The 27,443-nt window shown below is 42.8% G+C and overlaps 1 protein-coding gene across 3 annotated transcripts in view; it reads right to left on the bottom strand.

Annotated features, from left to right (window-relative positions):
• Positions 1 to 26,697, bottom strand: part of SIPA1L1 (signal induced proliferation associated 1 like 1) — a 203,113-nt gene extending 176,416 nt beyond the window's left edge. For all 3 annotated transcript variants that reach the window (XM_084288174.1, XM_084288176.1, XM_084288175.1), the window contains exon 1: positions 26,578 to 26,697. The gene's annotated coding sequence lies outside the window, so the exon portion shown is untranslated. The remainder of the gene's footprint in view (positions 1 to 26,577) is intronic.
• Positions 26,698 to 27,443: the final 746 nt, after the last annotated feature.

Raw genomic sequence — 27,443 nt, 5'->3', positions numbered from 1 at the left:
TTGTTCATGGCAAAATTTTGCTTTTAAATGCATCTGGTATTTCTTAAGAAGTCAGGAGACCTTAGTAAAGTACACAGATAATACTTCCAAATATTAAACAGAACTGCTTCTGATTATCAGTGAAGAAGAGTCATGAATGCCTAGCACTCTTTGATTTCTATGACTTTTATGTAAGTGTTTAGGATTTTTACATGGCAGCTATTTTGAAAATACTTTAGGAAGAAACAGTATTTTTTGTCTTATCACATTCCCAATTTCAGATTCTTACAAGCTATCCCTAAAATGTAATGTACTTTTAGAAAATAAAAATCCTCTGACAAGCCATAAATGTTTGACACTTGATCTTTTGATCTTTCAACCTCACTAGCCAACCACAACTTGCAGAAGAAAGGTCAAAAAGCATGATTCATTTAACTTACAGCTGGTCAAAAAATATAGTGTTCTACACGAGGCAGCCCACAGAAACTCAATTCCAATGTGAAACCCCATATAGTCTCAACTGCCATGTTCATATACCTAGTGAGGATTAATTCCATTCACAGTTAAAAACATCCATACATTAGGTTGATTTATTTCCTGACTATGTCAGGGATGCCTCAGATTACCAGAATCAATTTCAAATTATTTTTATTGCCAGATCCACTAATTAATCTTTTCTTCATCTCCAAAAAGCTTGCTTAAATTTATTTACTGGCACACAACATTTCACGTGCTACAAAAGATCTTTTTGAATATAATTTCAAAAATAGAATTTTACTTTATTACAGCTCATTGCACTCAGTAACATGGTGTACTGAGATAATCCTGCTTCTCTGTTTTTAAAACTCTGCAGAAGCTTAATGGAAATGTAATTACCTACTTACATTAAGCTAATTACAACAAAGAGAAATACTTTCAAGTTGTTCTTTTATCAGGAAAGAGGCACTACAAAACCACAGTTTTAATTATTTTTAATGTAGGTTAGTCATATCAGACTCGTTTGAGTTCCTCCTCCAACACCTAACAAGAAATGAACAGCAGAAAGTAGTGCAGCTTTTTCCTAAAGGTGTAGGTTACACACTAAAATACAACCAGGGCTTTGCTCAAAACCCATTTTGCCTCGAAGCCACTGACAGGTTATGGTAGCTAATTCAGAGATTATTTGCAGTTCCTTATTGTCAGCCTGCAGTTTATTATTATATCACAAATACGTCCTTATGCTATTACCGATCAATAATTACATTTGGGAGCACAACCAGAGAGAACACTTGTATATTTTGTCCATCAAGCACTCTCTTGTAACTCTATAAAAGCACCTAGAAATAAAGACTAGATGCTTTGATAGAAAGCATTGTAGCTATTGACCACGAAAAATGCCATAAACTTTGGTATTAAAAAGCAATAAGTGTTCTTGTTACTCCCATGATTTGATGCCTGAGAACAGGTCAGCAAGAGAGGATTTTCTCTGTGGATTCCACTGTGAAGCTCCAGATTTGCTTGGTTTATCTGGCAGTCCTGCAATTTCTCTTCTGCAATACAGAACAGACTTATCTCAGAAGTAAGGATGACCGAGCTTCATGCTGTATTCGCAATTATTGTTCAAAAGCAAAATGAACTTGCACCAAACATTATCATCCATGAAACACTAATTACATTAGGATTACCACGTGATTTTTCAGAATACCATCCTAGAATTAACAGACAGCAATGGGAGACACTATCAGAAGCCACTCTGTTCCTGTACTGCTTCACAAGTATTGTATTTGGCATTTTAAAACCCCAGGGCCCAGTCAACGGAGACTGTTTTTTGATGTAACCTAGAAGCCTCAGAGAAATGCTTCCAGAGGCAAACAGACTAGAATTATCCTGAGCATTTGCAGTATTTATTCCTTTCAAAGCTTGGTTAAATCAACTTATTATGCAGTAACCGTGAGGAACTGTTTACAGTATATTAGAAATGCACCTCCATAGGTGTAGCCAACACAGGCCAGGGTGTGGTTGCCTCGCAATTGGCAGGGAACATGTGTCTTTCAAATATTTCCAGTTCTACTGTGCCGCAGCCTGGGTTTAAGGCAGCACAATACAACAGGTTAAAACGCATTCAGAGTTATCTCATGCCATTGCCACAACTACAAGGTGTGCCTTTTGGCTCTGCTAGAGATACTCCTTATTATTCATCATGTTTTACTTGCCTCTTCAAAGACGAGCATCATCACTTCTGCACAAGAAGGTATACAGCAAAGCGCTCAGATTTTCATGAGGAGAAGTCCAACCATTAAGGATTCACTAAAGAAGATGATGAGCATCCAAAAGTGCTCAATATCACACACCCCAAAAATTCAAGAATGCACACGGAGCTTTAGGAGGAGCTTTCACAGAATCGCAGGATGGTTAAGGTTGGAAGGGACCTCTGGAGATCTTCCAGTCCAACCCCCTTTCAGCAAGATCCCTCACCAATGGGTCTTAAAGAAACCAAATTATCACAGGATGAGACAGAAAAAATTACTTGTGAATTATAACCAATCAACAAATATTAAGTGGGAAATAAGCAGAAGCAATAAGATTTCCTAAACAGTGAGCAGGCGAGAAGAAAAGAAGGGAAGAGGATGGTGCACTGATAACAAAGATCTATGCTTGGACCCACACACTGGTAAATGCATGCATCACTGGAGGTAAAGTGTAAAATGGAAGGAATTGACAGATACATAAACATTTAAATTTAGCAAAGTTTTTTTTTTTTTTTTTTTAAAAAAAAAGAGATTCAGATTCTGTATTAGTCAGAAAAAATCTTGTCTGTAGGTCACTGTGGGCAGCTACAGAAGGGTTTCACAGGAATGGACTGATTGGGAAGTACAATGTTATATGAAATCCAGTGTCAATAAACATGCTGAAATGCCACAGAAAGGGAAAACTAATCTGAAGCGTCTCCTTACAATATTAAGGGTATGTTTGTTAACATTCAAGAAAAGGCTCACGGTCGGTATTCACTGAAATGTATCAACTTTACACCATCAAAAGGGAAGTGAAAGGAATTGGGGTATTTTATAAAGGAAAGCAAATCAGAAATCACCACCACATATGAAGTACCACAGGTTTTCTTCATTACTGCTCGTAACTCTACTCATATTGCCCACGCATGGAGGAACTAGAGAAAAAAAAGTGACTAACGATCAGAAGGTATGGTATGGCTTTCACACGGAGAAAAAACGCTGGGAACTCATGGCCTTAGAGGGATAAAGAGAGAGCTAAAATCACAAACAATGTGAAGAACACAAGGGGAAAAAGTTACCCATGGTATCACATAATGAAAGGATTGGAAAAACCTCAGAAAGATAATCAGTGTTAAAGAAATGTAAGAGTATCTTTTCCCCACAATATATAATAGTAATGACCACTGGACAACAGCTAGGCCAAAATTAGTTTGATTCAAGAAGTGATAGCACCAATACAAAGAAGATCAGGCAGTTTTTAATAAAACAGATTTGGGGTGTTATCTCCAGCTCCGGCAGTTCTGAAGCTAATAAAATGCTATAAAAAGAACTGCTTGTAATACACCCATTCTTACATTTTCTTCTCAAATAGAAAAAAAAAAAAAAAAAAAAAAAAGAGGAGGAGAATTGTTAGTCAGGGTTTTAGCAGCACTTAAGGCTTAAACTGAACAATCCCCAAAACTGATACAAGGAAAAACAGTTTTCATTAACAAGAATCTAAACAACTCTCAGATTCTCAAAAGCAGCTCTCTTCTCTCATTTTTCGGTTTATATGCTATTCAGCATATACCGAATGCTACTAGATTTCTCTTATTCATCTTTCTTACAAATAAATCAAATCTTTCTAGCCATCACTTGGGGCTGGGGAAGCGTGGAGCATCACAAGGGTCACAAATGAGTCACCTGAAGGTACTGACTAGTGACCAGAGGTGAATCACACACTTCATTAAGGAGCCCCTACAAAATCCGAAACAACTCTCTCACGCTCCTTTATCATCAGGAGATTCATATTAGGTTGAGCTCAATGTGCCCTCAAAAAGAAGTTGTTTTTAGAATAAAGCTTGAGGTACTGACAAGAAGTTAGATTCTTTTTCATGCATCAAATTTTCAGCTGCTCAGTGCTTGCATTCAGTCGCTATAATCATCTCTTATTTGTAAAGCAGATAATTTAAGATTATGCAATTGCACTATGACTGCCCCAAAATATTATGTGCTGAAAGCACCGGAGTGTTTACGAATGCAGCCTGCCAAACAACCATTCCATCAAAACCACAACTCAACCACCACTTGAGCTCAACTTGTTCAAACTGGACTGAAATACAGATGTGAAGCATTATGTTCATCCTAAATTGCAAAATAAATGCCAGGAAAACAAAAACAACACACCTGTTGGAATGCACTCACAGAAACGATCTGCCCTGCACAGAGCTGGCAGCGATAGCCATGTCACTGTAACACCGCTTGGAAAGATGAGAGAAAAAGAAAGCAGAACAGTAAATTTCATTACAACACAGAAAATTCATATATACGTCAGACCACTGATGTTGAGGCTTTTTTTTTCTCTTCTCAGAATTGCACTCAGAAAAAAAAAGGTATGATGCATTCCAACAAGAGGGGAAATGAAAAAAAAAGGAAGAGCACCAAAGAGGTCATCAGGTCATCTAGAAATTTCAAATACAGCTTAAAATACAGCTAGCTCATTCTCATCCAACAGCTGCACACTGTGTAAAGAAAGAGGCTGTTTGCCTTATCCCAGTTTCTAGTGTCCAAAGTGACCCACAGCAGCCTCAGTCAACATCCCCATCTGAAGACATGACGGTAAAAAAATAGAAGAATTACAGAAGAATGATTGTGGCTCCAAATTCTCTCCAAATATGAGACAGCTGCTTCACTATACTTGAAGTGCTGCACTTGCTACAACCTATATTCTGTTTCACAAATAGCAGCTTTCAACTAATTGCCTTCCTTTTCCAGTTTGATTCACTGCTCTTCAAAGGTATGTTTACCAGCTTTGCTGGTCTTTCAGAGAAGACAATGTACAAAGACCCAGAAACACCTAAAGTTGCCACACTATTTTTAGGATGTGGTTTGATGAGCAACCATCTTGCAGCTTCTTGCCTCTCTGCTGCCTTCTCAATTGAGCAAGCCCATACGAGGGTGGAGGGCAGAGCGCCAGCAAAATGACTCAAGGACTTGTGCCGCGGTGACGTACCTGAGGTCGGCCCAGAAGCAAAAACTAGCAGAGAGTGGAAATCCAGGGCTCCTTCAGCAGTCACTATCAGTGAAAAATGACCATCATAATGCAAATGTAGGTGTAGATCTGACAGATGAGGCACCTTTGTACCTTATTAAGAGTGCTATGCAAGTTGTGAGCCCCTTTCCAAGGCTGTTACACAAACTGATCTGGGAGATGTCTCCCCTGATCAAAACCAGGAATAATCTTAGGTACTGATGTGAGGTTAAGGCTCACAAAAATTTTTAAAAAAAAAAGGTTTCTATCTTAACTGCACATCTGTTACTTTGAACATACAAAACTTGCATGCTGCCATTCAAATAAGATGGCCTATCATGCAACACATTAATGCAGATCATCTCTGTATAGTTTAAGTCAGGTGACAAATACTTAGGAAGTATTGAAAATGCACAAAACACATCTATCAATGCCAGCTTAAATTGCAATTAAAGACAAAGTGTGAATTATTTTAGAGAAGAATGACATAATTATGACACAAATCAGTGCAATAAAAAGCCTTAGTACTCCTCCAGACAAGGCTCTAAGAAAAAAAGTTATGAAAACTCTGAAATAGTCTTCTAGATTGTAAGCAATGAAAGTAAAGAGGACAAACCCTAGGTAACTTATCTGCAGCTCCACAGTATATATATATAACCGTCTCTTCTCAGCCATCCTTGTTGTAGGAAACACGCAAAACTGCACCTGCACACAGGCAAATGACTTTCCCCTGCTCCATCGTGTCAAGCACAGAAATTCTTCCTGTTTAAAAGAAATTAAGCCAAATCCATTAGATTTGAGCCAAGGCCAATCCAGAATTCCACTGAAAGAATTTCATTTCCCTAAGTAGAAACAGAAGAGTTTTAAAGTCTAAAGTCACTCTACTGAGTCAATTTTGCCACAGGATGGTCCCTCCTGTCCATCAAGACCCTTTGAAATACCTACAATGGATTTTTTTTTAACAAGTCACTACTTTTTAGTCCATGAACGACATAGAGCTCTCAAGAACAAAAGGTCAGAAACTGTACCAGGAAACACCTACAGCTTTGCAGTAAAAGAAATTACGAGAAATAACACAGAAAATCCAGACACGGTCTAACCGTACTGGGCAGAAGTCATCTTCAAAAGCACCAGACGGCTTCTTTCTCAGCCCACTTCTGCCGTTCAAGCTTCTTCACAATGTGAGCTTTTACTGTGTGCCACAAAATTCATCAGCCAAAATTAATACCTGACAGGAAAAAACGCTTTTCAAATTCAAATATACACCTAGTTTCCTTCACCTGACTTTGTATCCTGCCCCCACAGACCTGTAGTGTGGGAAGCACTGCAGAGTGCCCACTAGCACTGCCCAGACCAAAGTGTTCAGAACAATGACATTTCACCTTATGCTGGAAGGGAGAAAGACTGGATTCACCTGCTGGCTTTACCCTTCATCATTTCCTTTGTTCCTTCCACTTGCACACCAGAGGTCGCACATTCAGTATTACAGTGCCAAAATATTCATGCAAGTAAGGTTTATGCAAGTTACATGAATTCTTATCCCGCTCATCAATTCCTCCAGACAGATGCAGGCTCACAGAAATATTCAGTTTCATTCCTGTCAGTCAAAATCTGGTCAAGTCCAAAGAAAAGTTTTTCACCTAAAATAAGTCAAAAGATGGAGAATTGATTTTTTTTTTTTTTTTGGGGGGGGGTGTTGCAATAATGGCATGACAAGAATAATCTAAATATGTTCTCTTCTTTTGCAATAAACCTTATCAAGAACCTTTTAGTCACAGCTATACCCATATAAGCAATTCGCTTCGCGCACCACAGAGTGAACTGTGAAACTGAATGTGCCTACATGGCAAGTTCAATTATGGATGCATCGTATGCTTCAATATTCCTTTAGGTATACAAAGGGAATCAATTTGTGCAATTTGCTCTAAACACAAACAGCCCTTTTGGCAAGATCATCCTTTAGCTGAACAATCAGTTTGAACACCTGCCTGCTGAAAACATCACCCATTTGCATCCGCAATGGGAGCGGCACGTTCAACATGCACAGGATAACACGGCTCTGCACTACTTGGCTGTGCTCAAGCAGCAGGTATCTTAAGATGGCTGCAGAAGAACTTGCTGGATCCATATGATTATTACCAGAAATAGCCAGTGGGTTGCATGGAATAGATGTTGCAGTGTCAGTTTTTGCTTCGCCCTCTTGTGGGTTGGAGTTAAGGTTTACCTCTCAGTTGATGTGCTGAGCAATGCAGCCACCCTATAAAACTACATGCCTTCGGTAGCCTTTTGCCTTACTAACAATGGCTCTCAACCCAAAGACTGCCAGGTACAGGTCTGAGTTTCAACAGCAGAGCTTCCCTGCTGCCCATTCATATTTCTCTCCTTCCAGTGGCCACCAGCCGATGGCTCAGTTAATTCTGCTTGATTTACTGCCTTGCTGTGGGCTTACATATGCAACACAGAATTAAGCTTTTACCAGCAGCCTCCTTGTTGCCTACTAAAAAACACAAAAAGACAGACCAATCAGTTTCATACGTGGTATCCAGGGAAGACATTCAGTTCAATCTGGGCTGAGACAACCCTTTTTGGGGGAGAAAAAGCTTTTCCCATGCTCCCGCAGCCCTGTGAGTTCACATTTGCTAGATCATAACTCTGTTTCTCCTTAGTCCCTAGCAAATTCAAAGAAATATTCGCCTTGGCTGCAGTTACTTTGCAGCAGCTTTAGTTTCCATAATTAAACCTGAACTGGGTACATACTGAAATGCAAGTACAGCCAGCAAGATCTCCAGATCCAACCTTCGCAGCTAAAGCGAAAACAAGCCAACTTACTAACCCACATATTCCAGTCAAGGCACATACCAAATGTTTATGTAGTGCAGGACACTGTCCTAGAAGAGAGCTGCAGAAAGCTCTTTCACAGTAATTCCTGCACATATGCAAGCCTGCCTCCCAGCCCAGGGGCTGCCTTAGGATACAAATCACAAACATTTCTGTCCGTTCTAATATTTTGCCACTAAGAATATCCAGTTTGAACAAAAAAGTTTAATAATGCACTTAGTGGTGAGGAGAGAAAAATTAATTCAAGTTTACCACACTGCAATTTTCTTCAGCTTCTTATCTGTCTTACTAGACATCCCATATGTAAAAGAGTTCACACAGAGGAAACTCCTCAAGTCTGAAATGAGAACATCTTTTTATTTCCTTTCCTCTGATTTTCATCTTTCAATCCCTCAGCCCTCAAAAAACAAATACCATTCTGAAGTCCAGCACACCAGATCTTCACCAAGAAAGAATAATGCCTCAAATAATGCAGCTCCCCACATAAAAGCCTCACATCTCACATAAATTAACACTAAGACTTCCCACTCTAAAATGTTCCATTGCTTTCTCCAGAAATGCTCACAAATTACATAGATAAATCAAGAAGTAAGCTGCTGCAAGTTTAGTGAGTTTTAGTTGATCCACATCTATGATAACACTATTTCACCAGTAAGATTAGGAATCTGAACAAAGATTAAACCCATTTAAAAAAGCAGAAAATGCCACCATTTGCCAAACTAATGTCTTAACCGATAGCCTTTGTTTACAAGCAGTGTTCTTTTAGAAGTTTCCTTAAGAAACTCTTAATAGTTTCAAATTTCTTTTAAAGTTTGTAATCGTGAATACACTGATTTTTTTTTTCTTCAAGTGACATGAAAATGGCAAAGGAAAACAAACAGTGCTCACGTGAAGCTGGTATGAAGATGAACTGGGAGAATAAAGCAGACATGCACTGCAGTTTAAAGAACCTGAAACAGCTTTAAGTGCAGTTTTAACACAGCCCAGTCTCATGAACAGTGCACACTTCCACAAGTTTCTCTAAAAGAATAAATCACAGTTTACAAAGTCCACATTTATAACTACAGAGAGTAAGCTGCAGGTGCACAGAAAATAATCTTCTTCTGTACAGGTTGTTAGAAAGAACTTCGTGATGGAAATAAAATAAGCGGTCAGAGGCGAATTTCAACAGGAGTTAGTTGAAATTCCACATGACAACCCACTTAATTTCATGACAGACAAAAAAGAATAATTTAAATAATCAAAGAAGCATGAAGCCACTCAGATACACGCTGTTTACATTTTTATCTCCTCTGTGTCTGCTGATGTATTTAGCAGAAAAAGGTAACATTAGCAAGATAGCAAGCGTGGCTCAATGAGCCAAAATTACTCCCAGATAAATCTTTCCCCATGAGGTGAAAGGCAAAATTGCTGTGACAAATAGGGGCTGCATGCTGGTTTGTCCTCATGCCCTGAAACACTGCATGCCATCTTAGAAATGAAGGTCCCGACGGGTCCAACCATGGCACAAGCAATGTTGTGTGGACCCCAGCAAGTTTTTGCAAAAGAAGTTAGCCTTCAGCATAAAATGCAAAGTTGGATAATTGAAAACCTTACCATAGGAGAGGCCTGAATCAGGCCCTAAGCCCAGGGGCTGCATTCCAGATCAAGCTGTGTCCGCACCAAGACAGCATCCAGCACTTCCAGCTCTTGCTCTGAGTCTCTGTGCTTGTAGCCTGCCAGGCATCACACTCAGTGTGGCAAGAGACACGAGCAGCAAGGACAAAGCGTCTTTTCTCGCTGGCTCACATGGAAGATCGAGCCACCAGGACAAACATACACTCCCTGTCTCTTCTCCGCTGGCCCCACCACCCCATCACACCCCCATTCACTATTTCTGAGAATGGCCGCTTTCACATTTCTCCCAAAAGCATTCATTCTTGTGTGAGTTTTATTGATTTCTAATGGCAACACATTAAAATATGGATCCTTGCATGCAGCTCAAACAAATGGCAATTTAGAAATTGGAAGCTGATACGAAGATACTAAGAATAAAGCAGGCAGAAAATCACGTTTTCCACTGAAAGTCAGACAACCACAACGGTTTGTTTCATGGTTGGGTTGAAGAAACAACAATACGAACCAACATAATATGCCACATAAAGCAAAATACATCGGTAGAATAACTAAAATGATGTGCATCTACCCAGTTCAATTTAGAAGGAAAAATATTCCAAGAGCAGTGAAACATATCGATTAAGTCTGCGGCTGTGTGAAACAAGGCTGGCTACAAATTAGAAAGTCTCCTTCAAGCCAGACAACGTAAATAATCCTTTCTGGAAACAGCGATAAGGTAAAACTGATTCAATCAAAGGTTCCTCATGCATCGAGGAACAAAAATAGAAATTTCTGAAAGCACATCTCAAACTGTAGGCAAGATTAAGTCACAGCATTAGCTTTGCAGCGCTCATCAGTGCCGTCTGAGCCTAAGAAGTGACATTCACCTTTATTCAGCATTCCTGAGACCTCAGCTGAACCAGCACGTCCAGTTTTCACCAGACTCGACAGCAGCAGGAAGACACCCTGATGCAATCCAGCAGACACCGGGAAGAGGATGGGGGCTGAAACAGGTGATGAACATGGGCGGGCTGGGGCACTGGGGGCTGTTGCTCTGGAGAAGGCTCGGCTGGACTGCCTTCCTTGCTCCAGAGCTGCCTTCCAACCAAGGCCGTTCTGCAATTCTGTGCCATCCACATGACTACAGTGCAAGAGACATAGGTCTGCAAGATCCTTGCTTCGTGGGGAATGAGTGAGGTTTCCAGAACCACCTGCATGCACAGTATCATGCTTGATACAAAGCAAGCATCACATAAAAATAAATAGTAAATTTTGCAGTAATTCTGAGTGCTTAAGCTACCATTAGAATTGTGGTTAAGAGAGAAATACACAGCAAGGCCCACAAAATGTCAGTTTCCCTGAAGAAAGCCCAGTTCAGGTGTGGTACTGAGCTTCTCTGGAGGTGCAGCGATGCAGCAGTACGCTGTCTTCAGTGCATTTCCCCCCTCATTGCCATAGGAAAAGATACTGCATTTCCAGAAAAGAGAAAAAACAGACCTCTAGCAGACTGACTCACACATATACAGGAAAACTAGTTTGTCAAAAGCAAGTTTAACATTTAAGGTGTGAAGTTTCACATGTGTCAGCCTTCTGCAGCGGCAGGACACTTCTGTGCCCACCTGCAGAAGGACAATGCCACCTCTTCCTGCACACCAGCAAAACACCGCTGGTATGAATGATGTTCTCTGAAAGCTTTCAGGAAACGTAACATGGTAGCTAAGCATGGTATCAGACTGCTAGGCCAGAAAGTGAAGTTGTCCTGCTGTTCTTTAGCTATCTAACAGAGATCCAGTGAATAGCTCTAGCTTGCAGTTGTTACATGGCCCACACACGGAACAGAAATCAAACAATGAAACACAATTTCTCAACAGCATCCTGGTGAATCTTTTCCCCTAGCTCCTGGCAGGCACTGTGCTCAGTGTTCCGAAGTACAACTGCTACACGTTAGATATTAGAAACATCTTGTCAACATTAAAAAAGCTGTAAGGGTGACTGAGCACTGAAACAGGTCACCCAGTGAGACTGTGGAGTTTCCATCCTCGGAGATGTTCAAAACCCAACCAGACAGCATCCCGACCCTGCTGGGAGCAGCCAGCTGTGACTGAGGATGTCCAGAGGTTCCCGAGAACCAAGAGGACAGAACTGCTGGGCAACCGCATCTGCAGGGTCAGGGAGGTGAGCCTCCATAGGAACATGAGGGTTTGGATACTCACATCCACCTGCAGAATCTCAGCTGTATCTGCACAGCGTTTCGCTTATTTGTACAATGCCTCCAGACGTGATCGTAGCATAAGCATAAATTAAGGTATTGACATCCAACAATCACACCAAGGTAAGGCTCTTCAGCTTGTAGAAACTCAACAGAAGACACTCCTGTTTCATCAAACATGGAAGGAAAAAAACACTAAAAAACTCTTTCCCTCTTTCCAAACTTTGCTGATAAATGCCATGCAGAAAGAATGAAAATCTAAATGGAATTCCTAAGAAAACATCTGGGAAGTTTAAAAGCCGTGTATTCTTAACAAACATTTGGTCAGAAGTTTGCCAGTGTTGCAACAACAGTTGAAACTCCTCACCAGCACTTCCTGACGCTGTCCTTGGAGCCTTTCTTTAGCACTCATGACACTACCATGAAGCTCAGCATCTCCTATCCTGTTGGAAACCATCCCCGGATGCTGAGAGAAAGTTTTTAGTAGAACAAAACCAAGGAGACAGCATTTAGTCACAGCCCTAGACAAGTACGTTTCTCCCTTTTCCAAATGATTTCAAAGAAAGGTCAAAAGACTTTTAAAGATAAGACCAATTCATGTCTTGAAAGACAAATAGCAGCTTGTGGTAGAATCAGGCCAATTACTGAGAACTTTGAATATGTAAATGGCTTCAGAAAGAGATTCAATTTTTAAACCATGTCTAATAAGACAGATCCAAATAGAACATTTATGATCCCATTAAAATCTTTTCCTCTAACGGCCCCATTACTTTTAAGCATTCTCCAGATTAAAAAAAAAACACAAGCCTTTTATCTCTATCAAGAAGCTTGAAGAGAATTCAAGAATCTTTTTCACTAGGGCTGAGGTTTTTTTATTTTTACAAAATTGGGAATAGACTTTGGTTTTGGCATAACATTAAAAATGAATCATGTCCAAAATTAAGATAAGTGTAATGAACACTAGTGTTTATCAGATCTAAAAGCACCCTCCTGTAACTTTAGACAACCGTGGTTGTACAATGTGTACAACCTTCCCTTTATCATTCAAATGCTGAATAAAGACAAATCACATTTTAAATCATTTACAAGTTACAGGCAAAATGGAAAAGTAAACTTTTTCAAACATTTGTAAATTTGTCACAGAAAACATTAAAATGATGGTGTCACAGCTAATAGCAGTCTCTGCATTACCACATCACAGACCAAGGTAAGTTAAATTTAAATGAGACTTGGGCACATGATCAAATTCACGTGTGCCAGAACATGACACCAAGTTGCCATCCGTGTCAGGAAAGTGCCTAATACTTAAACGAGTACAGAATTGTAGTGGTCTGAATAAATAATGCCTACTGCAAACAAGGTATGCTGGTACGTGGTTTTTGTTCGTTTGTTTGTGGTTTTTTTGATTAAAACAGAATAATTTATGGGATCAATACTTTCCATGATGTGACTACTGTACTTTTGACCCAGTACTGGGAATCCTAAAGCCCTGCTTGGAGCATCATCAAACCAGTGTTCTCATCTTGTAACCTTCACACAGGTTTGGACACATTATGAGGTTCTGCTCCCACCACTAACACAGCTTCCTCTGCAATTTTTCTCCCCTTTTGTACCCAGAAGAAAGCACTGTGCGTTAGAGCAGGCCTGCAGCCCAGCACTGCAGTGCTGCCTGATGAAGAGCAGCCCACACAAGTTCAGACTTTATGACAGATTACTGCCATACAAACCGCAAAGCTGCATTACCATGGCAGCCACAATCCAAATTTCTCACCTGGAGGATTCACGAAGCCTTACAGCCCAGTACCAGGCCTTGCAAACAGTCATATCCTCAACTCTTTGATAGAAAAGTGATCATAGATCCCCATTCTGAGAGGCAATGGGACAGGAGGCAACAGCTTACCGAGACCAGGCTGCACATCCTATGGTGGCTGCTGAGGCCGAGAGGATGCAGCAGAGCTGGGAGGGGAGGAAGAGGAGGCTGGCCCAGTTAGCGCTGCACATGGTGCCTCTGCTGCAAGGGACCTGGGTCAGCATGCAGCTTGTTTGAGACTTTCCCCTGTCAAATAACATTTTGGTATGTGGATATGAACACTTTGTTTTGCCTCTCTAAAAAGGGACATATCTTACATTACTAGCCTACCTTGTAATCAATCTCAAGTTTAAAAGTAAATCATTACAATACTGCTTTACCTGAAGCCTTGTTGTCCAACACTTAAAAGCATGACATGCAGAAGACCAAACCTTTTCTTAATGTCAGGATGTCCTCTTCTGACGGTGTCCCCTACTGCCTGTCCAGTGAGACACAGAAAAACCAGCTCCTGCACCCCTGACTAACCAACCACATCTGCTTGACTTTTCAGGCAGAATAGCAAGAAAATGTGCCAGAAAAAAGCTGAAGTTTTAACCAGTCAGACAAACAAAGGCAAGAACATCTTTCATCCCCATCACACCACCTCCTTCACCCAAGCACTATGCCACCACACCTGGTAGCAAGCACAGGAGCTCACCCACATGCCTCCTCCAGACCCCACACGACCAGCCTGTAACACACACACGTTTCACTGCTCTGGCACTAGGACAAGACTCTCCATGAGAAAAGTTAGCATGAGAAAGCTCCTGGTAAGCAGCATCCCACCTCTCCACAGTAATGCTGTTAGACCTCATGAGGGAAGACATCTCCCCGGTACGGAGGGATCTCCTCCACCAAGAAAACCTGCTGTTTTGTCACATGAACAATTATGGAGGGAGGGGAAAAAGCAAGCTGACAGGACACTTAAGAGCAGAAACTATTAAGCAACCTAAATACCGATACTGCTACACGCTCCCGTAGCGTTTTGTCTTGTGCATTTTTTTTCCATGAAGGAAGTCTATACAGAACAAGTAGCTGCATGAACTACCAGAGCCTGGTACCTTCAAAGCTCTCCTCATGCTTGACCAGAGAGATTTATGTACATAAATCTCAAAGAAATCAGAGGGAAGGGGCTACAACAACAGCCCCTTAATTAAAAATGCTTAATTAAAAAAAAATAGAGAAGGATGGGGAGAAAGAAGAAGAGTTAAAACAAAGATGCAGGCACAGAGATCATGATGACACAAGCTGGTTTCCATCGGAAAACAGAAACTTTGAGGGCAAACTCCCCTCAAACTCATTACCAGATATCTAGGATACAGCTGCGGTGCTGCCCCAGCAGCGGCTGCCATGCAACGCAGGCATATGCAAGCCGGCTCTGAGCTAAAGAACATGTAGACCATGTTCCCTGGAACCAGATTAAACTAAAACAGGAAAAAAGCAGGAGTAACGTGAGGCACCTTTGCTGCCTGCAGCAGGGCACAGCATCAGTAGAGAGATGCTAGGAGAAGCGGCACACTTGGGCGCAGCCAGGCAACACTTCCCCTGCAGCTCCTGAACACAATCCTTCCCAAACACAACTTCAGACCCCACACAGGATATTAACCCGGATTTAAAGAACACTTTAAAATACGTTTCTAACAGCCTTCAGATTGACACTTTCTACAGATTTTATTTCAGTCACTTGTTAGGCAGTCTGTTTTATTCTTTTTGCAATTTTACAGACGATCTCTCTGATTTTATTGCTGCAGATCATGATGTGTAAGAGCTCGCTGAGCCAGGGATGTCTAGCGGGGAACTAAAATCAAACCTATTCATGTATTACTTTATTTCGCAGCACACCAGCTATTATGCTGACCTTTGTGCTAAAGCCACTGGACCAGCACCAGAACCACTAGAGCCACATCAGCACAGCGCTGTCCCCGAGCTCAGTAAGTGCTGCTGAGCAGAGAGGCGGGTTAGCTGGTACACAGCACTGCACTACTGCTGCTGCATGCCATCCACACCTGAGCTACCAAGCTAAAGCTGTAATAGTGCCTAAAACAAGGCCAGGGCACAGGTTGGAGCACTAACCCCTGCCAGGGAACTGCCAGCACAGCCCCAGCATGGTTTTGCTCAACCACTCCCCTAGCTCTGGCTGGACACAGTAGAGGAGATCCAGGGGCTGGGGACAGTGAGCTGCAGGCAAGGGGGATGCAGCCACCAGGGCTGGCACAAGAACGCCGGCACGGCTCTGCAGCTGGCTATGAATAAATCCCTCCACGGTGTGATGAAATCTAAAGCTCGAGACAATTTCTGTTCTGAACGCTATTACAGATTTTTCATGCGCGGTGTTAAAACGACTTGCTCAAGGGCACCTGCACTTCCTTATTTCACAAAGTCACCGAGGTAAACTAATGAATGAATGAATACGAAGCACGGGTATTACAGCAGTGTCACATCAAACTACAATCTCATTAGTTCCCATAAATGAGTGACGCTGAGTGCACTCAACACAGAGCAGCCTAATTATCATGCAACTGCACCGCACCAGCTGGGGCTGGGAGGAGAAAAGGAAATCAAGTTCCACCCCAAAAGTAATCAGTTTCTGCCACTGGCAAAAACAATTTACATAACCCCACCTCACCCTGCACACCTTTCCCAGGAGCCTTTCAGATGCAGAAAGGATCAGACCACATCAACTCCAGCAGGAGCAACAGCCCGCTCCTCATCTTTTCCCTCTTCCTGTACAGTCTTAAGACTGGGACAACTGTTTTCTGCTCACAAGACATGAAAAAACCTGGGGGAGAGCATGCTTAAGTTGTAGGCTGCTATTAGAGCAGTCTGTCCTCACGCCTGGTGTCTCAGAGAAGAGGGGCTGCGACCTCACAGGCCCTACCATAAGCCCTCCTCACTTGCTCTGCTTCCAGGGAAGAGTCAAGCAGCTTTTCATCACAGCCATTCAACAGGATAATGACGACAGCTCAACTCCACAAGAAGTTTTATTAATATTGCATACACTCATCTTAATGACATTCAGCGCTAATTACCATGGTTATAAACCGAACAGCAGCAGCACTCCAGCAGTATCCTACGCCTTTGGTTCTGAGCTTTGAGCACAGGGACAGCAAAATGCACTGCCTGCGTCCAGGGGTGCCAGTTCCCAAATGGCTAACCTACCTGGAGCTTCCGTACATCTCAAGAGCTTTTGGCATCTCAGCTAACTATTAGGAGGCAAACACAGAAAGGTTATGGCAAACAAGATGGATACTGCTATTACTCTTTGAAAACCAGAAACGCTCGCGGTGCAAATAGAGCAGTCACCCAGCGCTAACACAAGATTCAGAAAGAAGAAACCCACCACCTTTACAAAGCTCTTTTTTTTTTTACCTGGCAAAATTGCTTTGAATCTCAACCACCGAAAGGTTTTTGTACCTCCGTTATCAGCAACAAGAAAATAGTGTAATGCAGAAACCAACCACTATTTAAGGGTATTTTGCATTATACTGCGCACACAATTACTTCATTTTCAGAAGCACTATTAAAAGCCAACATTAAACGACTTTAGCTGCAAGCACATAACACCCACATACTACAGCAGAGCCAAAAGCTTTTATTGCCACCTGTAAAACGTTACTGAAATACTGCAGCACAGTGCCCCAAGTCCTTTTCGTTCTCCGTGTAAAAAACTGACCGTGAAAGACCACACAACCAGGCACACCGCCTATCCTATCTGAGCATTCTTATCGGATAGGAACAGTAAAGACTGAATTCATAGCTCAGTTTTAAGTAAGAATTAATTAAAACTCTTAAGCTGTGCTCAGGTCAATATGCTCGCATGTTTACTAACAGTTTCCACAGGAAACCTCACCTTGCTGCTGCAAGCAAGTAGCTGCACTACAAAGACAGAGCTCTGGCCACGTTTTCCAGCGATGCTGTAAAGGAAGCTAGTCATTCTGGAGAGAGGCATGATTCAAATTTAACAAACTCGACAAATTTAAGCAGTTAGCTTCCTCTATACTGAGCTGTGCAGATTCTTCTCCCCCCTCCCTTCAAACAGATCTTCAATTCTTACCTCATTTTAAGCTAGCATCAGACATCTTTGAACCCTTCTTTTTCTGAATTATAACACTCGGTGAAAAAGAAAAGAGATGGAAAAACAGAAGATACAGTTCACAGATCACATGGCTTCAGCTACAGTATTTAAACACAATTACAAAATTCTCCTTTTTCAGTATTGTTATCTACCAAAGCATACATATCAACAATGCTTATTCTGGATGCTTTGACACCACCTTAAAGGAAGCTCATCACTCTGCCAGAAGTCTTTTCATTCTCCACATCAGAACAACCAACAACTGTAAGCCAAACAACATTACAACATTTACAGTTCCTCCAACTCTGAAACCAGCTTCTTACATCTAAATAGTCACTGGTTTAACAAGTATCCTCCACCCCAGCCTCCCTAAGGTTCACATCACTACCCTCCAACCTGTTCCAAACAAGTAAATGATCAAAATGTGATTTACCTGAAATCTGTTAGCTCTCCCCACTCTCTACCCACTATTTATCCAAGTTTTACCCTTGTTAACTCTAATTACCTCTTCCTATTAAGAGAAAATGAAAGACGAAATAGGGATCTTATCTACAAATTCCTTCTTCATCCTCTCCATAATTTCTCTCCCTATACCCATTTGTGAGGCCAGTCTTTTTTTAGCCCAAAGTCAATCACTTGCCCCAAGACCCTGAAGAAACTTGTCACCTAAAGCAAGACTACATCATAGCTGGGAGTATTTGGCAACTACCATATATAGCTCTTTTATTTATATATATATATATATATATAAAAAGCACAAGTTTTCAAGAAAAATAAGGAAGAGCAAAAGTCTCCCTCATCCAACACTTCAGGTATTTTCTATCTCTGCACATTTTGCACTTTTACAGGAGGCAGCATTTACCTTGCTTATGATTTTTTTTTCACGTGGCCAGTTTTGCACAACTGCTAAGTAGTTGTTCTCAATAAGACTGACATATTTCCCCCCAATTTTCAGGAGAGATGCATTATCTGTAGTTAAAGAGCACGTTCACAACATTTGCAATCTTGCCCTTGGCAGGCAGAAAGTTGTTGGCAGTTTGAGGTAAGTCATTACTCTTAAAATCCAAGAACAAAAGATACTTCGGCTATGCAAGAATGGAAAGCCTCAGTTCAGCTGCTGAGGTATGTATGTAAGCTCTGACTTACAAACTAAAAAACTAAGATTTAATGAAGCCAGCAATCAGCAGATAATGACTAACTTCTGTTAAAATAACAGTGATGAGCACCCTCTGCAGCATTTAATTACTACTTATTACCATACCTTTGTCTCACTCAAGATGTTCTTTAAATTACTAACAAATTTGAAAGTCTTTACTACATCAACAGTACATATACAAATGATTAAATCTGAAAAATACAGCACTGTTGCACGTTCATGCCCAATTTTAATGCTGTTGTTTAGAGTCAGAATAACCTATTCTCTGGTTTCTGAACGTATCTAGCATATTAATCAACCTTGTGTTTTTTTTTCTGGGTGAAAGCAAAAGTAAACTATTATCATAGTTTATTTGAAACAAAAAAGTCCTGACAATTGTAACATATATATATATATACACGATATATAGCTCTATAGATCTAGGCTTTGCCTAGATAGGGCAGCAACTGTATAGCAAGGCAAGAATTAACTTACGGCTCCCAAATTATTCCATGGAGCTTCTCATATAGTTATAATTGCAGAATGAAAGTGTCTGTCTTGGGAAGTTCTCCAGAAGATCAGCAGCCATTCATTTCCCTGTACAGACATGCTCTAAAAACCCACAGAACTCAAAATCCCAGAGAGGCCCTTCCAATTCAGCAAGAATGGCATGTTTTGAGATTATACTGCCATTTGCCGTGTTTGTATTTACCAAAGGCATCCTAACGAGGATTCCCCTCACAGTCTTTCTGTATGGCAATGAGATGAACAGTACGAAATTCAGGACATGATGGAAATTTCCAGTGTTAAGTCAAGTACACGGCAGCGACTACCCTGTAGGATGCTGCAGAAATCAACCGGGGGGGTGAATGTTAAAACAGCCCAGCTTCCTGTCAGCACGGCCTTCCTCAACAACTGCAAAGGAAGGGAAAGAGTGAAGAAAAACACATCCAAGGGAAGCCCAACTAAGTAAATAGCTTTTACATAAGTATCGCCTTTCTGTTCTCACTTCTAAATATTTGCGTTAGCAAAAGTTGAGGGAAAGCATCAGGTTTCCCTCTTTATTCAGGCTGCTGTCGGATCAATACAGTGGAGTCTATTGAACTGCTTTATTATGATTCATGCAACAAGCTGTTAAATACATTTGCAAAGTAAAAGATCACTGCCAGTGTCACATCATTCATAAAGATAAGATTATTTTTAAAGACACAGGAATGTTCAAGAATAACTTCCTTCTGCAGAGCTGCACATTCCTTCAGCATGGACCGAAGGCACAAAATGCAAATTCACCCTTTCCAACTTGCAAAGGATCGACAGATTGGTGGAAGTCTCAGCTGCATCCAGCAGACACAGGGAAGGCCCTCCAAGGCTCACCTGGTGGGGTCTATTTGGCACATGCAACAGTATTCCCCCCAAAATAGCGTCAAACATTTTAGTTCTTAAAAATAGTATTGGTAATTCAGAAAGCAAAAATAAAAGCATTGACTACAAAGACAACAAGATTTTTAAAGGAGTTCAGAGATAAGAAACTGCAACAGCTTTTGAGTGACAGCCATGTGTTTAAGCCAGCAGTTTCTCATCTTCCATTCTTTTTCTGTACCACCCCCCCACAAAGTGTAGACAAAGCCACGTTAGACTTGAATAATGTGACCAAAAAATCATTTTTGCCAGAAAAATTCACATGCAAGAGTAAGTTTGTGCTACAGTCCTGCCAGAAGACAAATGCTGAAGGTGCATACGTTTCCTCTTACACCACCTTCTTGCAGGGAAATAAATAAATAAATAAGCTCCCTTTCTCAACTGCTCACAGATAAAGGAAATCAGGTTTCCTGCCGCGGGTTTGCAACCTGAGCCAACACCAGCAAAGTGTGATCAACCCACACCAATGCAGTGCTGCGGCCTGAGCAGGAGACACAAAACGCGCTGGATACCAAAGTAAAACTGTTTTACATTAGTCAAAAAAAAAAAAAAAATGTATATATATATATGCTGTGAAGATTTTGTCAGTTTTTCAGAACAGTTTAAACTGCATCTACATGAGCACCTCTAAGAGCTGCTGGAGGCCTCGGCCACCACCACTTGGCAGCGCAGAACCACAGCAGGGCCCAAGGTGGGGGCCCAGCTCATGCCCCAGCTCGTGCTTGGACAGGGCTGATCCCACACCACAAGTTGCTCACAGATGTGTCCTGACACAGTTTTGAGTCTCCAAGGATGGAGATTCACCGAGGCCTCTCTAGGACAGTTTGGTCATTGTTTAACGATCCCCTGAATTTCTATTTTTTAAATGGTTGTTTTGGTGTGCATGAACTAGATTTCTTCTAGATGATGCCAAACTAGAAATCCCACCCCACCACCCTGAAGATCACCAAATGTGGTGAACTCCACCAAGAACAGGGGAAAAGTTGTAAAACGGAAAATTATAACCTCTTGTAAAAGACCATTCACCATGAACCTGCATCGAACACTTCACATGGCTGTGTGAGGTACAACAATGATTTGTAGCAAGAAGTAAGACCAGTATCTTATAATAAAGCCAAAAAAGGCAATATGAAAATGTAATTTCCATTATTTCAGAAAGTCTCAAGAGTAACATAAAAATGTTCTGCAGACTATGCAACTTCTGGTTAAGTCAGCAAATGCAGATGTTTGAAAGTCTCTGTTAACTCCTCACAGAGCGCTGCTTGCACTGCCACCAGAACACCTGAGATAAGTATCAGAGCCACCGGCACGCACAAAGTCCTGCTACCACAGCAGTCTCACAGATATTATCTGCCACTATCAAAAGTTCTGCCTTAATGCTGTTCCACATCACCTCAGCATACAGTAAGCCTGTTGTTTGCATCCAAAGCTCATAGGACAATTGTGATGCTCGGAGAGAGGAGAGCAAGCACCTCGGCTGGTGAAATGACACCAGCCAAGCACCTTACAGGTAACTGGTGTCTGTCAAGCAGGGGACAGGGCAGCTTTTCTCTCAGTTGTGCTCAATTTCTGACCCACACTGTACAGCAGCCTGGAATAAGATGGTTTTCTGCTGGTTTTGGCTAGTTGAAGCTTTTAATCCACTGGGAACACCATCAATTAAGGACAGACAAAACGATTCCACTAAGACAAAGGCAAAAGTTCAACATCAGCACATTTGTCTCACAGCAGCAATAAAAGACAGCTGAAAATTAGCATTTTGAGTTTAGGAGTTGTTACCTCAAAAGATAAACAACAAAACTGAAATGAACACCACCTAGAGGCTTCTCAGCAGTGAAGGTAAACCATAAGGAATCCCCAACAACCTAGCTTCAAAAACAACTGCACCCTATACACCAGCAGTTTATGTAAATTTTGACAAATTTGTGAACTAAAAATTGGTCTTCAAAAACACTTCACACATTTTTAATAACATCCACCTGAAGAAAGCGTTCCTCCCCTTCCACAGGATCCGAGGCCAAAGACAAGGGAGCATTAACAAGACTCAAACCGCCTCTCAGGCCTAAGCATCAACCACAGCTCTCAGTAGCTCTTCCTTTCACACTATATTTTCACAAAACTCACATTCAGTGAAGTTGTTCTACGCAGCCACACGTTTTTCAGAAACCTGACGTCTCTCTCCAACACAGATATCCACGTGCTGCACAAGAAACGAGCTGCTATGATTAAGTCAGCAGAGAGATGAAGCCACGACTGGTTTTGATCCCACTAATCAAACACGGGCTTGCAAGAGAGGATCCACGTATGGATTCAGAGCTCTGAAAACACTCAATGATCACACAATTCAGCAGCTATCAAGCTCAGGAAAAGTGTTATGTTGCCACGCTCAAATGAAGTGCTCTTTAAAGCATGCTTCCATAAAGAAAACAAAGCCTTGTAAACGCTTAGTCTCACTTCGCACTTCACATAAAAGGCATGCGGTAGAATCTAAATCAAGCAACCCGCCCAGCAAACTGGTGCCACAGGATTTAAAATAAATAGACTGCGGCAGTGCCGTAATTTAAGTTTACATCTAAGAAGATGGACTTCTAAAGCCATTTTATCTGCGGTTTAATGTTCAAAATCAGTAAAATAATTGTGCAGTTTCAGTGCCTCTGCAAGTCCTAGAGTTTCCCAAAGTTCGGGGTGCAGAACTACCACCAGAGCAAACACAAACTGCTGCAGATCATGTTCACCTCGCACTGCCAGCTGCTCGAGGGTCAAGAATCAGAGCTAGTCAAAACCACAAGATTATTGTCACTTGTCTCCCCAGTGGCCATACTCTGTAGCTTTACAACCCTGCCCTCAGTTAACCATTGCTGGTAAGGCTCCAATCCCAGACAATGCCGACTGTTTCCCATTAAACGATCTCTCAACTCTCACACAGCCACAAAATCCCACTTAAAAAAACATCCAGCCTGATGGCCCTCATTCAAACATTAAACCAAACTCAGTGAAATATAAAGCTCAGACTATTTAGAAGTTGCTATTTAGAGGAATGCACTTCAAATCATGCCACTGAAGTCGCATCTCCCTGGAAACAGAAAACACAGAATATAACAATTTTTGCCCTAACTCACAGAAAGATACTTAGCACGTGGTTAATTTTATGTGCTAGAACGCTTGAAGGCCTGACCTAGCCCATTTTAGAATATCCTTGTACACACTGATAAATAAGTGACCACACTTACTAGTGCTGCATTTCTGCTGTAACTTATTAACAAGAAGTTAAACCAACAGGTTACGGAATTCTCTCAAAAAAAAAAAAAAAAAAAAAAGAAATAGTGAAAAAATTTTCTAGAGATGATGTAAACTAATCCCACCTTGATACCAAGGAGTGCAGCAGAAAGCAACCTCACCTCAACCGTGGCACAAGAACAGCGGCAGCTCAGCCCACGCCAGCACAAACCTTACCGCCCCTCTTGGACTGGGAAAAAAGGCACTCCCACAACAGTGAGTGAAACAAAAACCTGAAAGATGAATAACAAACTAAAAGCAGAGATACGAAAGGATATGAAGAGACAGTAAAATCATGCCTTACTGGCTCCTTAATATCTAAATAAAGGAGTTGCTGAGGAAAAAAAGCAATCTAAACGAGGCCAAGAAAGCCAAGGAAACAACAGATCCAACCAGTCTGCCAAGGAGCCAACTCATAGGGTCAATGAGACTAAGTTTAGAAAACTCTGACAACATCAACATAAGGGAAACCAACGTGTGTGACTGAAACTCGGATGAGGGCAGAAGCTCCGCTGGTTTACCCCATGGGGTATCCAGGATTTCCACCCGGCAGCAGTAAGAACTGCATAGCTCACAGCTACCCCTGGCTGAAGGGATTAAACTACTGCTATGGAGAAAAGTCTTCCTTTTTCTTCTCCACAACGGACATGCCACAAAATAGACAGAGGAATAGAAAAGAAACTCCAGTGGGTTTCAGCCCTCTCTCTTACTCGCCTACCTCTCATTCTCCCAACATATTTCCAAACCTGTTTTCCATAACAGAAGGAACGTGATCTTACTAAAAAAACAAAATAACTAATAGGAGTACTTTATGTTCTTAACATTGGCTAATTTCAGTTTTGTTCTCCTTTCTTAGTAAAATAACATGTTCATGGCAGAACTGAAGTTCTGAAATACACAGGAAAAAGTAAGGGATACATTTGAGATGCATTTACAAAATTGAGAGGGCAATAAGAGCTACATCAGAATGATAAGCTCTAAAGGCAGCAGCAGAATGCTATAACCATGATGAAACAACTCTCCTTGAAAACCTGAAGGGGGGGAGGAAACACAAGGGAAGCCACATTTGGACATGTTTTTTAAAACAACAACTATCCAGAAGTTAATCCCAAACCTTAAAATAACATTTCCGAGGAAAAAAAAAAAAAAAAAAAAAAAAAAACTCTTCAAACCTAGAACCAAGTATGCATGAGCAAAGTGGCAGTCAGACACTTGATCACAGAAAAAGCAGATCGTGGATTACACGTTCCCGTGCTGAATTTTTATTCCTCATTGCAGCTCCACCCTCGCCTAGCTGCGTGCCAGTGCCTACCACTACACCTGCCGGCCTTTTTAGTCAGCCCACGTTCTGCAGTCCGACAACACAATTGGAGCTGACGTCCCATTTCGCCTCTGCCTTCATGATCTAAGAGGCTCTCCGAACCACAACTGAGAGCTAAGTATGCCTATCCCAAGCAGTAATTCTGAAACTAAGCATTATATTAGCATCACTAACACCTTCATAATACACTGTTGAGCAACTAAGTGCACAGCTTTTAATCAACTGTCCATAAATAAACCCTGTTAAAACCAGGGGGGGATCTTCTGTTCCCAGTTACAATTAAATAAAAATCAATTAAAAGGAGAGATCATATTTACATAAGACATTCAATCATGAAACTTCAACTTTACCTGAACAGAGCACACGTGTTTTCATAAGCAAGAAAAAAAAAAATCTCAAGTTCCCACAGTGTTTCTGGATTAATAACTGCTGTGACGTCTGATGGCCTAAGGCACGAAACCGTGACAGTGAAGCAACTCATAAATCTCTCCCTGCCATTACAATTGTCACCAAATTCTACCTCGGCCCTTTCACCTTTCTCTCCCACCTCTCCAGCGGCAGGGAAACAGAGGTTAGTTTGGGGATCCCTTCCAAATAAATAACGAATGAAGTCCAGATCAGAGAAGATACGGACGCATATCATCCAAAACACAGATGCACATCACCCAGCTAGTGCTTATAGGGACAACGCGGACAACAAAACCTGTTGTTTATGCAGAAAAAGGATGTTTTGCCTTGCACAAAACCAGCTTACACCTTAAACTGAAGGCAGGTGATGCTGAATTCCTGTAGTTGCTGACAACGAGAGCCTGGATCGGAGCTCCAGCAGGCCGGCTGTGCTCCCCAAAGCACACACCAGGCTGTGCTCCGGCAGGGTATGCGATGAGCCACCCAGCTCCGCACACCACCCGGCTCGGGGTGCCCAGCTCCGGGGCGCGCTCCAGGCTTCGTGAGCACCGCACCGCTCCAGCACTGCGTGCCGGCCACCTCCCGAGCAGCGCATCGCTGGGAAACCCCGTCTGCCCCCCCAAAAAAAACACCTCCTTGTTTCTCCCCGGGTGCGAGCACGCCTCCCCCCTCCAGGCAGGCTGCTGCTGTAGCCAAGGTTACCCAAGGAGACCCTCGCCGAAGTTGCTGGGTTCCCGTTCCGCGGCGCTGCCCCCGGCCCCGCACCGCCCCGCGCCGCTCCCGCAGGTGCGCGGCCGCCCCCCCGCACACGGCAGCACCGGCGAGCCGTAAAACGGGGGGGGGGGAGAGCGCACCAAGCCGGCAGGGGACGGCTGCCCCCTTCTCCTCTGCCTCTCCTGCGGCTGCTCTGCCGGCTGCACCCCGCGGGGGGCTCCTGGAGCTTCTCCTGAGCCCCCCCTAAAAATCTCCCCCCCCCCCCCAAAGCACCCAGCACGCCCCCGCCGCATTACCTAACTGCGAGCGGCACCGGGCGGCTCGGCACCGGCTCCAAGCGACGCCGAGGCGGCTGCACAACCCCCCCTCGCCGGCTATTTAAAAAAAAATAATTAAAAAAAAAAAAAAAGTGGGGGAAAAAAAAAAAAATTCAAAGTACAACTCCCCGCGCACAGGCAAGTTACTGGCCAAGTCCTGCGTGCAGCCGGGCGGAGGGGGGGTCCCTCCCTCTGCCCTCCCGTCCCGTCCCGTCGCTCACCCCCGAAGTTGCCGCGGACCGGGCTGGGCTCGGGCTCCGGCTCCGGCTCCGCGCGGCGCTCCCCGCCCGCGCCCGGGATGAGCTCAGCTCAGCCCCGCCGCACGCCGCCCGCCGCCCCGCTCCGCCCGCCCGCCGCAGCTCTCGCGAGAGGCGGGGAGGGAGAGGCAGAGGCAGAGGGGCTGCCCCGCCGCCCGCCGCCCGCCCCTGCGCGCTCCGGAGAGGCGGGGCGGGGGCGAGCGGCCCCCGCGCGTTGCTGAGGCAACGGCCCAAGCGTCGGGGCTGTGAGGCGCGGGTGAACCCCCCCCTCCCCAGTCTGCCTTCTGGAAACATAAATACGTACAAAAGTTAAGCACCGTGCCCGGTTATTACACACACACACACTGTTCATAGTGACCTGTGTGCGTGTGAGGCTCCTCAGCTCCTGGTGACCAGGCTCCTCAGGGTGGGCCACTCTGGTGCAGGAGCTCTCTTGTCAACTTTCTGCGTTAAAATTGTGGTTTGGGTTTGTGTCGTTACATCAGATTCCAGCCTCCTGGAAACGTCTGGGAAGGAGGGTTGCTGATGCAAAGGAAGAACCTCCCAGCGCGATGCAGATAGCATTACATCAAGCTCTTTTACTGACTAATTAAACTGAATTCCCTCTCTAGATATCCAACAAATTAGTGACATGAAAAAAAAATGAGCATACATCTCCATCACCCCCTTTTTACATCTCCATCACCCGCTTTTTTCCTACATCACCCCTTTTTCTCCTGCTGCAGTGGCCAAAATTTTAAACAAAATCAGCTGGGGGGTAACCCTTTCTGGATACTCTGCTGATCGTCATTACTGTCCTTGGCTGGACAGTACATTGACAATCGCAGCTA

Source organism: Netta rufina (assembly GCF_964035555.1).
Source record: "Netta rufina genome assembly, chromosome: 5".
In the NCBI taxonomy this organism is placed as follows: Eukaryota; Metazoa; Chordata; class Aves; order Anseriformes; family Anatidae; genus Netta; species Netta rufina.
The sequence above is the reverse complement of the archived record's forward strand: the minus strand, read 5'-3'. Positions and strand labels throughout refer to the sequence as shown.